Consider the following 5,724-nt stretch of genomic DNA (forward strand, 5'->3'; position numbering starts at 1 on the left):
CTTCTTCTTCTTGTTTTTCTTCTCTTTACCTTCTTCCTCTTCCTTCACCATCAACTCATGAGTGAGAAGGGAATCAATTAGCTTGTCGAGAGTGAGAGACTTTAGATCTCTAGCTTCGATAATGGTCGTCTTCTTCGATTGCCACGACTTAGGAAGAGAGTAGATAATCTTCCTCATAAGCTTCTCATTAGGGATTACTTCTCCAAATCCCTTGAGACCGTTGACAATCACAGAAAATCTATCCGTCATAGCTTTGATGTCTTCATCGGGTTTCATCTTGAAATTCTCATAGCTATAGTTGAGAAGACTTATCTTTGTTTCTCTCACTTTATCGGTTCCTTCATGAGTGACTTCGAGCTTATCCCAAATCACTTTGGCATTGGAGCAAGACGAGATTCTTCCGTATTTATCTGGTCCTAAAGTACAAAAGAGAATGTGCATAGCCTTAGCATTAAGTTGGAACTTTTTCTTTTCTTCATTACTCCAATCGTCGTACTCACTGAGTGAAGTGGAGTAACCTTTCATGATTGAGTTCCAAGATCCTAAATCCTAGGCTTGAATAAAGAACTTCATCTTATTCTTCCAATAGGCATAATTTGTTCCATTAAAGAAAGGTGGCTTGTTGACTGGTTGTGAATCTTGAATGTATAAATCTTTAATGTAATAGGCACCGGTGGTTGAAGCCATTTATTTGTCGGTTGCGTTGGGAATCGATAGAGCTTCTTCGAGGATCGTCTCAAGGATGTGAAGCCTTCTAACGAGTCAAGCTCTTATGCCAATTGTTGGGATTTTCAGAAGCTCGAATAGATAAAAGAAAGAATTTGCCAAGAGGGGTTGAATTGGTTTTTGTGTTTAGGGGGTAAAGAGATTAGAAAGATAGAAAAATTGTACAGTGATTTATAGTAGTTCGGCTTCTTAACCAAGTCTACATCCACTACCTTAGCTCTTCACCAAGGATTTTCTAACAAATTCACTAATTTGTTCTTTTTTTTAAGGATAAAGAGATAACCTTTACAACTCCCTAGTTTTTCACGGGCTAAACTAAAACCAATCCCTAGCTTTTAACAGGCTCAGCTAGAACCAAAACCCCTTTACAATGAAAGGAAAATGTAAACAAGAAAACCTCTCTAAGGTAGGCGTTTACAAGAATTAAGCTCACAAGAAAAAAATATTTACAAGAGAAAGATTAAATAAGATTGAAAAACTCTTATCTTGTGTTTGATTGCTTGGATAGTTGTTTCTTCTTCAAGTGTCCTCAGCTTATTTTTATAGCTTGAAATGAGTTTGAAATTGTATATAGCCATTGGGGATTCATTTTATGCAAAATAAAACTGCCCAGAACAAGTAGTATCGGTACTCCTTCAATGAGTATCAATATTACCTTTGTAATATTTGAATTTTTTACTATTGGGCTTGATATTACTGTAGCAGTATCGATACCCATTTTGTATTCGATGTTTTTGAGTATCGGCACTGTTCATTACTGTTCACACAGTATTGGTACTGTTCATACAGTATCGGTACTATTCATACAGTATCGATACTATTCATACAGTACAGTACTATTCATAAAAAAATTTGTTCTCAATTCCAAATTAAATGGACTTTGAATTATTTTTGAAAACTTTGAATAAATTCAATTCAAGTCCAAATATATTTTGCCATAATTGTTATATCAAAACTTAGTTCAACAATACTATTATATTCAGTAATATCAATATTGTATATAGAATCGATACCATTTTAGTAAACTAGAATTTTATCGGATTCAAAACCAAAAAGGTAGTATCAGTATCACCACTAGGAGTATCGATACTACTATACTAAGTAGTATATAAATTGTATATAGTATCGGTACCATTTTTTGTATTCTATTTTGTCAAACTTGCATACAATATCGGTAATGCCTTAGTAGTATTAGTACTACGTCATAATTTTGGGCTTCAACATCGATATCTATATCGTTTCTTCTTGAATAGTATCGATACTATTCTAGTAGTATCGTTACTACTATACTTAAAAATCATTTTTTACTTGATTTTAGTTCGAAACCCTTAGTAAAAATTATTTCAAAAATATTTCCAGTATAAGACTCAATTTTTCAGAAGAGTGAGGAGTAAAATTAACCTTTTAACTTTAAAGAATAATTTATATATACAAATGAATGAATCGAATATAATCTTAAAATTTGTAAAAAAGGTATTTAGCAATTTTTGGTATATCAAAATATCAAAGTGTTTTCAACAATCTCCCCCTTTTTGATATAACAAAACATTGAAGAATTTTAAGATTTTCTTGAAAAAAATACTCCCCCTTACTCTAACATTTCTCACCCTTTTTGTTAAATCAAAAAGATAAGTTTCAGAATAAACAAGATACATAATAAAGCTGTGAAGAGCAAAATTGCCACAAGTTAGTCAACATAATTAATATTCGTAGGCAGTGGGCATGATCATAATAAAAGGAAACATAGCTGAAAATATTCAAAATATTATAAAAATTAAAAAAAAATCTATCAGACCATCCAAAACATAAAAGAAACAACAAATTCAAAATACCAAAGTCTAAGAAAACCACCCATGAGTAAATTCAAAGTATGACATGAAAAACCATCTAAAATGCAACTAGCAAAGCAAAATGATCAGGCATCCGACGAAGGATCAGGATCCGAAGGAGGTGCGCGAAAAGAAGCAAAGTCTCGAGAGAGAGAGAGAGAGAGAGAGAGAGAGAGAGAGAGAGTCGAGTCTATTTGTCACCACGTCAAATCGAGCAAGGATGTCTCATCGAGAATCCATATGCATCGCCTGCAGTGCAAAATGCTGAGAAGCTATCTTGGATACCTGAGTCCCTAAAGCAGTAAAGTGGCACTCAATAGAAGCAAACCTCAAGTCCAATGGCTCCATTATAGACTGAAGGTAAGGAGGCATCTCACCACCAGTTCTAGGAGGCTCGTCAGGAAAGTGATTCACTGGATCATCAATGTCATATAATACATCATTGTCTTGAGCTTGAGCTGGAGCTGCTCGAGATGAACTTGTACCGGGTGCCTCTTTTGCTTTCCGTTGCCAAGTGACTCCAAGTTTAGTCCATCCCGACTTACGAAGAGATGTGAGATCAATATGGGTAGCCAAGGGGATGACAACATCAAGATCGACTCGAATACCAGCTTTTAGAAAGAAATTGCTAAGAAGATAACCATAAATAAGAGATTTGACCCTTATAGAATGAGTATGGTTAATGGTGTCAATTAATTCACCGAAGATGATTTGAGCGAGGTTAATTCTTTTATTTTCTTGAAAGTAGTGAATCCACCAAATGTCAATGCTACGGAGACAAGAATATTTACCTCCAGATGCTCGAAACCACCAAGAGATGATCAAATAAAGAAACCTCTCATGAAAATCAAGAACACTAGCGCTCTGTCCTACTGCTAAGGAGAAAGCGATGGAGTCTCATTCATTATCAATACGGTGTTTTAAAGGCCAAAAGCACGGGTGATGGACTCAGAATCAAGAGTAATGTATTCCCCTAAAAGATAGGAGTGAATACTTTCGGTATGAGTGCGAGCTTCATTTTGAACACAGACCGCATTGGAATAGAAAATACGGATGAGTTTGTGATAAACAATAGGTTTGACTTTGAAAGTGTTACTATATTTCCAAGGTTTGAAACGGGGAAGGTATTTAAAATTTTAATGGCGTTCATAGCCGGAATGGAAGGGAGACACTCACCCCTAAGGGCATAATATTCAAAATGAGCAAGATATTGTAAATAAAGGTTTTGACGATTGGGTTCATTAAAACAAGAGTTCAAGATGGCCATGTAATTTGGATTGGAATTAGGATTTGGAGGAGGGTTAGGAGGTGGATTAGCACGAGATAAAGGTGATCGATGCCGTTTATGAGACATAGTAAGGGTTGGGATAAAGTAAAACCTACAAAGTAAAACAATATATATATGCAACCAATCAATCCCAAAACTCAATATGAGTCCACAATTCAAGGCATTATATAACGAAATTAAATTAAAAAATAATAATGGGCCAAAAAGAAAAAAAATGTTAATATATATATATATATATATAAATGAATAATTTGATTGAATGTAGTTAAAAAAAATGTAGATTCTAGTGTAGAAAGATAAAATAAGTAAAACCCATTAACTAATTTAATAAAAAAATAAGCCTAAATTTGAAAAGAAAAAGTTAGGGTTTAAAACAAATACCTTGAAAAGTTGGATTGAGATGGAATTTGAGATGAATGCATGAATTTGATGATGCTAGCAGGTAGGAATGATGAAAAACAACACAAAATGACTCCAAAACGAAGGAATGAAGCAAATTTTTTAGGGGGTTATGGAGGGTTTTTACGGTACTTGAGAGAGGAAAATGAGAAAACAACGAAAAAGTGATTTTTTAGGGCAATATATGTTAAAACCTGACTAGGAGTATCGGTACTCCAAGGGGAGTATCGATACCCTATCGAGGTTGCAAGAATAAAATCGGTACTTTATGAACAATATCGATACTTACAAAGAACAATATCGGTAATGGATGGATAATACTAGTACTAAATGCACATAATGGTCAAAAAATGTAGCAAATAAGAGAAAAAAATAGGATGCATATTTTAAAGCATTAATAGTGGAGTAAGCAACTTTAAATAGGCAAAAAAAAATATGTTCAATGAAACAAATTTACATTTAAACATAGTGTGAACATATTGTCAATTTCCATGAAAGTCATAAACTCCCCATAATTAATAGCATTGAAGGCATTAAAGAGGTCATATTGCATGCAGTTTTCATAAAATCATAAAAATGCATAAATTATTTAAACAAAAAGTCAAGGTAGGTTGGTTAGAGCTAATTCTCTTCTAGGTGCCCAAAATCTTTCTTTGTCTAAAAGGTTTTGTAAAAATGTCAGCTACTTGATGCAAAGTATATGCATACTCTACAACTATATCTTATTTTGAGACATGATCTCTAATGAAATGATGTCTAATTTCTATGTGCTTAGTTCTAGAATGTTGGATGGGATTTTTAGTGAGACAAATAACACTAGTATTGTCACACTTGATAGGAATGGTACCCACATCAATTCTATAGTCTAAAAGTTGTTGTTTCATCCATAAAACTTGTGCATAACAACTATCGACTGAAATATATTCTGCTTCGATGGTAGATAGTGTACATTATTTTGTTTCTTTGAAAACCAAGAAATTAACATATTTCCTAGGAATTGACATGTACTGGAGGTGCTTTTCCTATCTAATTTGTAACCTCCATAATCCACATCTGAGAAAGCATGCAAGCTAAAGCTAGAGTCTCTAAGATACCGAAGTCTTATGCTAGGGGTTTCCTTAAGGTATCTAAATATTCTCTTAATGGCTTGTAAATGAGACTCCTTAGGACATGATTGAAATCAGCACATAAGCAAACACTAAACATAATGTATGGTCTACTTGCAGTAAGATTAAGCAATGATCCAATTATAGACCTATAAAGTTTTACATCTACACACTTACATTCTTCATCTTTGTCAAGCTTTGTAAATGAGCTCATAGGAGTGGCTTGGGGTTTGATGTTTTCCAATCCAAATTTCTTGAGCATATCTTTGATGTATTTTGCTTGATTGATCAAGATGCCATCTTTTCTTTGCTTGATTTGGAGCCCCAAGAAAAATGAAACCACCCCCATCATGCTCATCTCAAATTCATCTTGCAT

Source organism: Hibiscus syriacus, unplaced genomic scaffold (genome assembly GCF_006381635.1).
Source record: "Hibiscus syriacus cultivar Baekdansim isolate YM2019G1 unplaced genomic scaffold, ASM638163v2 tig00010968_pilon, whole genome shotgun sequence".
Taxonomy (NCBI): Eukaryota; Viridiplantae; Streptophyta; class Magnoliopsida; order Malvales; family Malvaceae; genus Hibiscus; species Hibiscus syriacus.